The 10,734-nt window shown below is 38.3% G+C and overlaps 1 pseudogene; it reads right to left on the reverse strand.

Annotated features, from left to right (window-relative positions):
* Positions 1–2,230: 2,230 nt before the first annotated feature.
* LOC101600417 lies at positions 2,231–3,533 on the reverse strand (annotated as a pseudogene).
* Positions 3,534–10,734: the final 7,201 nt, after the last annotated feature.

Genomic DNA, 10,734 nt, shown 5'->3' on the forward strand with positions numbered 1-10,734 from the left:
CTCCCCTGTTTTTAGGTTGACTTTATCAAGTATTGAGTGGCAGTGTTGGAAGCTGAATAAACATAAAATCTGAGTTCTTTTAGTTAACACATGCCATGTGCAAGTGTTTTTAGTCTTGTATTTCATAAATCACAGAATATTAATTATACACATGATTCATTTTTTTTTAAAGCAACAGGTTTCTTTTAATGTCAAGCTTAAGCAGGGACTCAATCCACACAGACCAATGCAGCGGGAGTGGGAGAGAGCCCCGACCTTCTAAAAGTAGGGGTTTATAAAGGAAAAGAGTGGGATGGGAAAAAGGGGTTACATCACATTGCATCTTTTAAAATGATTCCACATGATTCTTTTTTGTATACATGATTCTTATAGTAAAGCTTGATCAAACTTTATGATGTATTTCACTTTCCATTTCTGAATGGTTTTTGAAACGACACTATGTCATTGAAAATATTCCTTAATGCTTATTTTTTGACAGTTAAGGAGAGAAAGAAGACAGAGAATGGGCATACCAGGGCCTCTTGCCTCTGCAAATGAATTCCAGATGCATGTGCCATTTTGTGCAGCTGGCCTTACATGGGTACTGGGGAGTTGAACCCGGGCCATCAGTCTTTGCAAGCAAGTTCTTTTAATCACTGAACCATTTATCTAGCCTCTCAAATATATATATATATTTGGTTTTTTAAAAATACATCTTTAATCCTGTGAGAATACAGTGGTGAACCTGTAAACTTGTGATGCTTCGTACATTTCTCAAAAAAAAAAAAAAAGCACAAGGAATGTCATGAAAAAAATTATACATATATTTGTCTTGGCACATTCTGCAAATTCTGGTTAACAGGCATACTATGAGGCTCCAAACATGAAACCAGTTTATCCTACTCCAAGAAAGAATAAGGTTATGTGGCAGCAATATAACATAACGGTTTCACTTTCACCAAAATAGGGGTTAGATGTCAAGATGTATGAGGTGCTGAACTCTTGCATTCAGCTTACTTACTTAACTTTCTCATACGTCTAATTAAGCACAGAGCAATGAGCTTAGGTGGAACGTAATCAGGACACGGAAGCAACATTGATTTGCTTTAATTTTCATGCAGGACACAACTAGAGCTTCCAGAACCAGAAAGAAAACTAGTTTACCTTGATTTAGGTTTTACTACACAGGGGGGAATCTATTTCAGTCTTTATAAGACAACCAATGAATGGTCTCAATTCAGGCATACACTCTGGCCAAGTTTAGCATTACCGCATCAAAAAAAGGCTTGTGTATAACAAGTATCTTTTCAAATATATATTTCTTTTCAAGGGCCTGCAGGAAATACAAAAATAAGTTTGATGGAAAGGAAATGTTAAAACTGCCTAAAATTGAGATAGCACTGTTAGTTAGTGTACATTACATCAGGCATCTTGTTCCACTGAGAGAATTCAACACGCCTCTACTAATTCATGCTAAGTTGCACCCTTAAAGTGCTCAATTTACCTTCCCTGACACTTCAAAAAGTCCTACAATCACTGCCCTATCCTTTCTCAGATTAATAATGGCCAGTTATTGGGGACTTTTATAGTTTTTTAAGGGTTTTTTCTATAGGTTTAAAAAATCTTTATGAATTACAGGCTTAGACTTTTAACCTCCAAAATGGTATGGATTGCCTCAAAATATGAGTTCAAGCTGAAATTAAGTTTTTACACTTCATTTTGTACCTAAAATATATCATTAAAATGTGAATCTTTTAATGTAAAAGTAGAAAACAGAGTACAAATTCAGTATCACATATTTGCCTCAAATACAAGAACAGTATTAAACAGGAACAATAATATAGTAACAAAAATAGAACTTGTACATTTGCCCTAACTGAATTAAGTTTCTTTGAATCAAGGTGAGCTGTTTCCCATCAACAACCATTACCTTCTCATTTTAACACTGTTTAAACACTAACAGGAGCAACTGTCTATTCAGATTTAACTAAGCATGTGATGATTTGTAAGTAGTTTGTCTTCCGCATTTGGTATCCAACTATCAAATAATGCACTTCAAAAAAGTGTCATGTGATGGTGTAGCCTCACCAGAAGCAGCATAAGGTATCTGGCAAATGTCTTGAGACATTAACTGTAAATCAACATAGGTATAGGTCTTCATACTATGAAAGATTCCCAAATGCTTTTATACTGTTAGCATTGGGGAGTGGGGGAAATCCCATATTTCTCATCGATTCCAGTTCCTGAAAATTCAGTTGAGGTAACCTCTGCAAGTTACTGCAATCAGTTCTCACCCTCTTTTTGGCAGGGCTGGGGTCGACAGAATCTGAAGATAACTTACCAGAACGTTTCATTTGATAATCAAAAGTCAACTGTTCTCCGGCTTTTATAGTTCTCGTGGAAAATAATGCTATTCTGGGAAGACGAGTATCGCGGTTATAGATGAAAACATTAAACACTTGAAGATTTGGGTCACAACTATGATTCACAAAATGAGACACGTTTCCGCATCGAGCAGCATCCACTGTGAACTCATCAAATTCATAGTACAGATCAAAGAGGTATGTGATTCCTGTTGCCATGCAACTGTACCCGCCTTTCAGCTTCTTCACTCGTGACTACCTCTCCAACACATTCCATGACAAAACTCCTGTTTTCAATCTTCGCAAGGGTTTTTACACCCCAGCCACAGCCATTGCTAGTTCGAAAAATGCACAGTGAATATTGTGTGCCTTTCTGTACAATTCTGTTAGGACAGTCAGGTCCACATCAGCACCTTGAGTTGCACTCGTAGATAAGAGTGCCAGGCTGGATCCTGATTTGCTGGTTCTTATCATAAGCCATAAGGGGGCTGGAGAGATGGCTTAGCGGTTAAGCGCTTGCCTGTGAAGCCTAAGGACCCCGGTTCGAGGCTCGGTTCCCCAGGTCCCACGTTAGCCAGATGAACAAGGGGGCGCACGCGTCTGGAGTTCGTTTGCAGAGGCTGGAAGCCCTGGCGCGCCCATTCTCTCTCTCTCTCTCCCTCTATCTGTCTTTCTCTCTGTGTCTGTCTCTCTCAAATTAATTAATTAATTAATTTAAAAAAATAAGCCATAAGGACTCCAGCTTCAGCAGGACAGCACTTCTCCAAGAAGCAGTCTGTGCACGAACACCCAAAGGTGGCTTTGTTGTCTTAGCTGATCCCCGGAGCTGGCTTGTAGGCATTGACCTAGTAGAAGTCTGAAGGGGGGCCCTCCAAGTCGACGGTGTTTTCGACAAATATCATCCCTTTATGATTTTTTATTTCTGTTGAGGTCATCTTGCCATCTCTTCAGAGAAATTCTTTGCTTAGCTTTTTTCACAATGTACTCAGCAAAAGCGGGTTGTAAATCTTTCTTGTCATTGTTTTTTGGAATTATTGTTTTGCCTTTCTTTACTTGAGATAAGTAGCTATGTTTGTCATTAGAGAATTGCTGAAGCAGTAATAGACACTTAAAATTTTTCAAAGACTCCCAAGTATTTGTAGAATCTGGCCATCCTTTCCATTTTACAAGATAATATTCCATATCCTCTCCGCGCCTCAGCACTGGCCACTGCCATCTTGCAGAACTTTCCTTCAAAACTCAAATATTTTTTTAATTTTATAATTTTGTCTTAGGTATAGATGAGTACTGGGAAAATGATGAATGACTTTGTGGATATATATTTGTGAGTAAAGGTTAAATATTATTTACCTTTCCCATTTTTCATGTTTATGTACTCAACTTTAATTTCCTTTTTAGTTTTTTGAAAGTCACAAATATTCTAATTTTTCTTTTAAACAACTAAATATATTCAAACTGATAGGCATAATTATATTTCTGTTTTCTTATTTGCCTTTACATAATTGTAAGTAGCAATATATTGCAATATTTCATGATGATGACTTTATTGATACGTCTGCATCTAAACATCTACATATATATTACATATAGTCATACCTGCCTCCAAGACCTCCCTCTTACACTAGTTTCTTTCTTCCTTATTGTTCAATTACCTAGGTAATTGTAGAGGACTTCTATTGCCTCTGCTGCTATTACTACATATGGTTTTTATTCTACCTTCACATATGAGGGTAAAACATGTAATAATTCTATATCTGAATCTGGCTCACTTATTTAGCATATGAATAATTCCACCAATTTTCCTATAAATGGAAGGATTTTATTCTTAGTGGCTGAACAATATAGATGCCATATTTTCTTTACCTGTTTATCTACTAGCAGGTGACCTAAATATTGTGAAAGATGCAGCAATAAAAATTAGTTTCAAGTGTTTCTTATGATGCTGAACTTGTTTCCTTTGGGTTCATACCACATAGTGACAAACCAACAACATATAATGTAGTTCTATCTTTTCTCTTATGAGGAACAACCATTCAGTTCCTCACTGACTGGAACCACCTAATATTCCCACCAACATTGTACAACAGGTTTATTTTCCTGTAAAACCACACTAGTACTTGTTGTATTATGTTTGGTTATAATAACTATTTTCATTGTGGTGAGGCAGAATCTCAATGCTGTTTTCATTTGCATTTATCTTGTAACTAAATATATTCTTAAAATTTGTATTTATTTTTTAATTTTCATACATGTGTATAATATATTTTGATTTTATTCCTTTCCAATCACCTTCTTTCATTCTCCTCTCTCTCCCACTAATAATCTTCTCCTTTCCCAATTGTTCCCCATCTTATCATTATACTTTCATGACCTTTTCTTTTAAATCATTGAGTTAAACTCAGGTTGCTTGCATGATCATGACTGGAAAGTTATTTATGCTAGTATTGAAAGGAACTTTCCTGTGGCTATACCACTGATGGACCTTACTTCCTCTCTCCCAGCAACAATTAGTTGCCATTAGCTCCTCTGGGAGGTCTGGGTCTCATTCTCAATCTTATGCAGGAACCCACAGCTGAATCCAGGAGACAGCATTTCACAACTCTTCTCTCATCCTCCTGACCTTAAATTCTTCCCATTGCCTCCTCTGTAAGGTTCCCTGAACCATGGAGGGGATGGTTTGGGTGTTCTCAAACTAAGCACACAGTGCTACTTATTCCCGGCAACTTTACCTGCTGCACATCTCTGCATTAACCACTGCCCATTTTAATCAGAAACTTCTGTAATCAAGGCTTCAATCACTACCGACCTATGGGAATAAATATAGATATTTATAAAGTAGTTTGACATGCTGTCCATTTAACATAGCCACAGTAATATATTTTCACGGTCTATGGTCCCTAGGCATAGGATTTGGGCCAGGTTTACCGCATAGGCTGATGTTTGGATAGGGTGTAAGGTGGCTGAAGTCTAGAAATAATTACTTGCAGAATTGTTATAAACTGGTAAATATGAGAAAGCACTTGCCATAGAATGATTCAATGTGATTTGAGATTGAAGAAGATTGGGCTATGTTTAGAAACACAATGTAGAAAAGGGACAGAATATCAGTATGAAAAAGTTTTGAATTCAGAACCCAGTAAATAATGTGAGAGTAAAATAATTTAAAAATAGTAATGTTTTGGAAAGAAAGTGATAAAAATGTGATTACAGGGCTGGAGAGATGGCTTAGCAGTTAAGGTACTTGCCTGAGAAGCTTAAGGACCCAGGTTCAATTCCCCAGTACCCACATAAACCAGATGCACAAGGTGGTACATGCATCTGGAATTTGTTTGCAGTGGCTAAAGGCCCTGGTGTGCCCGTTCTCTTTTTAACTGCCTCTCTCTCTCTAATAAATAAATAGATCAAAAATCTTTTAAAAATGTGATTACATAGCAAAACAAATAAAATTAACTAGTTATGAATGATATAACTATAATTTGAATGGTGGTTAGTTATTTGACTATTTATTTATGTATGTATTTAAGAGACAGGAAGAGAGAGGTGGGCACAGAGAGAGAGAGAGAGAGAGAGAGAATGGATGTATCAGGGCCTTCAGACACTACAGATGAACTCCAGACACATTTGCAACCTTGTGCATCTGACTTACATGGGTATGGATCCTGGGGAATCAAACGTGGGTCGATTGGGAACTTGGCTTTGTAGGCTGAGAGGAAATGGCAGAGGAATGTTCAGCACTGAAACATCTCTATCACACCTTCCAGAGCTCATTTATCAGCTGGGAAGATAACTCAATGAATAGAAGTGCTTGTTGTACAAGCATGAGGATCTGAGTTCAATTTCAAGCATCCATATAAAAAGACAGGCATGGCCCACATGACTGCAACTCTAGTGATGATGTTGCCCAGAGACAAGAAAATCAATGTGGCCTTCTTTGATCATCCACTCTTGCTGAAAAGCCACAAGCTCCAGGCTCAGTAAGAGACTCTGTTTCAAGGAATAAAACGGAGAAGTGATACTGTAAGGTAGCCTATACTCTCTTCTGGCCTCTGCACATATGGGCATGGTATACACACCTCTGCACATACCTGTATATAAACACACAGAGAGACACACACACTACAAATACTATACTGCACAAGTTCAGCATCCTGGCTAAACCAAGGTGGTGAATCACTACCTCATTTTACTCTCCCCTGAGTATTATGTCTTCCTTCCTGCAGGAATCACTGGTTTTTCCTGGCAATGACCAACCATTATCAAACCAGAATTGCCATTTACAATGTACATATATTAATGAAATAAATGAGCAAAATACAATGATTGTGCATGAACACTTTTAGGGCATGCATGAGCCCCTGGGTTCAATCACCAATACTGAAAAAAATAAGGAAGTTTTAGTGACCCATAATTGGCTTTAATGTAATGGGAATCAGAATGTATAACTCTGTAGTAGAGTGCTTGCCCTTCATGAATGAGATTATTGGCTACATCCCGAAAACTGGGAAAAGAGAATACAGCAAAGGGGAAGAAAAGAAAGCAAAGGATAAATGTAAAAAAAAAAAAAAAAAGTTAGGAATACATGATTTTTTACTATCAGCAAATTTTCATTTTGTGCTTTTCAAATTATGCTAAACTACGCACAACTCAGTATTGTTCCTCTTAGCCATTATTGAGTCCACCGTTCAGTGACTACATTTGTGCAGGTGTAAGCATCAACCACATGTTCATATATTTCATCTCCCAGTTGAAATTCTGTGCTCATCCAAAACAACCTACATCACCAGACCTTCAAAATACCCTGCTAATATTGTTCTAGGATTGTGAATCTTCGCCTTTATTCATAGTGTTTCAATTATTCTTTAAAAGAATTAGTACCTTCTTTGGTTATGATTATTTACACATGATCTTAGTAATACATATTAGTTATACCTTATAATGTATAATGCTGTGGTTGAGAAAGCATAGCATAATCAAGGAGCTATGGTCATCATCACATCAACAGGCAGGAAGTAGAGAGTGATGAATGCTGCTTCTCAGCCAGTTCTCTCTTTCTTATGTACTTTAGGACCTCAGCCCATAGGATAGGGCCACCCTCAGTTAAGGTGAGCCTTCCAACCTTAATTAACCTAATCAATATAATCCCTCACAGATACTCATGGAGGCTATTCGGAAGAGGCCGAATGAAGGTAGGGCATCCCCAGAAATACAGAGAACGATTAGGATGTAGTTGACTAGTTAGGGAGGTAGAAATTGAACTTCAGAAATGTAAAGGTTGAAAGAACTTCCTATTCGCTGCAGGAGACACTGAACGGCCAACTTGGTGTGATGGGAAGTCAGAAGCAGGTTTGATAGTGATAGTAAGGTCACTCAGAGAGGAGTCTAATTATCCTACTTGGATAGTTCTCTAGAAAGTTGCCTTTTAAGGCTTGTTCTGTTAGAGAAGTGTGCATAGTAACAATTTCAATTACAGGAAATCTGTCAGACATAGATTTAGAGATCTTACAGGTGTTTTAAATGTATATGTTGTGAAGCTTGGGAGCCCTGTCTGTCAGGGTGGCCATATTTTATCAGTTAATAAAAACAGGTGCCTTTTGTTTTTGTGTCCAGAGTGAGATCTGTGAATTTACCCAAACTGACAGAAATGATAGTATAGCTGTGTATGCTAAGGTAGAGACAGAAAGGCATAGCCAACAGACATCTGCAAGGTCAGAATTAGAATCATTAAGGAGGTGGTGAGCAAGTTTAAAACTACACTATAATAGTTAGAGAGAAAACCCTCCTTCATTGGGACTGAATATAAAAAAAAAAAAATAAGAACAGAAAATAGGGCGGGGGGGGGCTGGAGGGATGGCTTAGCTGTTAAGGCATTTGCCTGCAAAACCAAAGGACCCAGGTTCAATTCCCCAGAACCCACGTTAGCAGATGCACAAGGGGGCGCACACGTCTGGAGTTCATTTGCAATGGCTGGTGGCCCTGACATGCCCATTTTCTTTCTTTCTTTCCCTCTCTCTCTCTCTCTCTCTCTCTCTCTCTCTCTCTCTCTCTCCCCCTCTCTCCCTCTCTCTCTCTCCCTCCCTTCCTCCCTCCCTCCCTCCCTCTTTCTCTGTAAAACCGATAAATTAATTAAATTTAAAAAGAGTGCAAAATTTAAAAAAAATAATGGAAAATAGGGTATAGAAAGAAGCATGCTGTTAGTCTGAGCAGACTAATATTAGTAGAACTAAAGTAATGAATTCAATTTCAGGGGTGGAAAATCACCTTTATTATTCCCAATGCTGATAAAGGAGTCTTGTCTCTGGTACCCTTACAATGGAGAATGGCTGCTCATCGGGGTTGATAAGCAGCCTGTAACAGTTTTAATGTTGGGATACTATTTATAATAGGAACCCCCTTCAAAGTTAAGAAATCTCTCTCTCTCTCTCCCCCAGATGGGAGCATGCAAGTGAATAATATGAAATTTGTACTTAGAATCTGTAAAAATACTGGTGATCCTTAGTCAGGATTAATGCTCTGGTTAGCATTTCCTATATTTTGGTTACATTCCCATGTGGTAGTTAGGTAAGGCAGAGGAGAGTCAGAAATGTCAGGAAATAGGTTAAGAAAATTACCTAGAAATTCAGAACAGTCATGAGTAGGAATATCTTCTAGTTCAGAGGAAGGGAGAATGGGCAGCAGAGTAGCACGGTTTAAAGAGTTACATCTGTGTAGGAGTGTTTGGAGGAAGGCTTATATGTATGGGTTGAATATGAAAGGGAAAGAGTACTGAAATTGTTTGGTGGGTTATAAGATGTTTTAATGGCATATAGACATGAGGGACATATTGGGATGTAGAGACATGTTGGTGAGGATAGGGAGCTAGTTTGAAAGTCTTAGGAAAGGAGAGTGTTCCAGGCTAAAGTTCCTAAGCAGGAAGGCCAGCTCTAAAGAAATTGTCTAATTGTTTAGAGAAGTCATCAACTATCTGAATATGTGGGCCATTCCATTGCACTAAAAGCTCTAGGGTGTATTCCTGTCTGACATCTACAAAAAGGTGCTTTGAGTCAGGTGGCCCCATAAATTCATGTGTTCTGAATGCTTGCTTCCCAGTTGGTGGCAATTTGGGATGTGGAGACTTGATGGAGGAAGTGTTGCTGGAGGTGAAGCTTTATGTTTTATTAACCCTAACTTGCCAGTGTTTGTTGGCACACTCTCCTGCTGCTGTTGTCTATCTGATGTTGGCCAGGAAGTGATGCCAAGCCTGTGCATATGCCACATTTTCCACTGCCATCATGGAGCTTCCCCTCAAATCAGTAAGTCAAAAGAAATCCTTTCCTCCCACAAGCTGCTTTTGGTTGGGTGCTTTGTACCAGAAATGCAAAGGTAACTGCAATAGATGCATTAGGCAGAGCTAGGGTGGGAGCAGGTGTTAGAGTTTATTTGAGGAGGAAAAGGGGTCTTTGATAAGAACTTGGGAAATCTAGATTCTGATTGGGATTCCCTGAAGCCAGTTGGTAAAATGGCTTGGTGAGTGGTCCAAAGTAGGGGATCCAAAGCCAAAAAAAAAAAAAAAAAGCTGGCTAGACCAAAAAAGGAAAGGAATTCATACCTGGAGAGGGGAAGGGATGTTTCTGTAATTAGTCACCTTTCCTCTGAGGTGAGACCAAAAGTGTGTGGGCATTATATATATCCCTAAATATGTAACTTCAGTTTTAAAGAAATATCTGGGTTAGAGATTGTTCAGTGGTTAAGGAATTTGCCTACAAAGCCTAAGGACCCAGTTTTGCTTCCCCTGTGCCCATATAAAGCCAGATGCACGAAGTGCTGCATGTATCTGGAGTTAATTCTTAGTGCCTGGAGACCCTGTCATACCCATTTCCCATCTCAAATAAACAGAGATACATCTGGATTAAGTCAGTTCATAGAACAAATGGACCTAACAGGTATCTACATAATATTTCATCCAAATGCTGCAGAATACACATTCTTTTTAGCAGTACATGGAACATTCTTTATAATAGACCACATATTAGGACACAGAACAAATCTTAACAAATACAGGAAAATTGAAATAATTATTTGCACTCTCTCTGATCACAATCACAAACTACAAATCAATAGCAAGAAAAGCTATAGAGCATACACAAAATCATGGAAACTAAACAATACACTACTAAATGATGCATGGGTCAATGAAGAAATCAATAAGGAAATCAAAAAAATCATAGAATCAAGAATCAAGTGACAATGAGAACACAACATACAAAAACCTTTGGGACACAATGAAGGCAGTCCTAAGAGGGAAATTTATAGCTTGAAGTGTTACACCCAGTTCTTGGCACCCCCAGTGACCACCAAGGAGAACCAAACATGTATGCAAGGGCAAGGAGCTTTATTTCGGGCTTAAGCTTGGTCT

The sequence above is a fragment of the Jaculus jaculus genome, chromosome 5 (assembly GCF_020740685.1).
Source record: "Jaculus jaculus isolate mJacJac1 chromosome 5, mJacJac1.mat.Y.cur, whole genome shotgun sequence".
NCBI classification, from domain to species: domain Eukaryota; kingdom Metazoa; phylum Chordata; class Mammalia; order Rodentia; family Dipodidae; genus Jaculus; species Jaculus jaculus.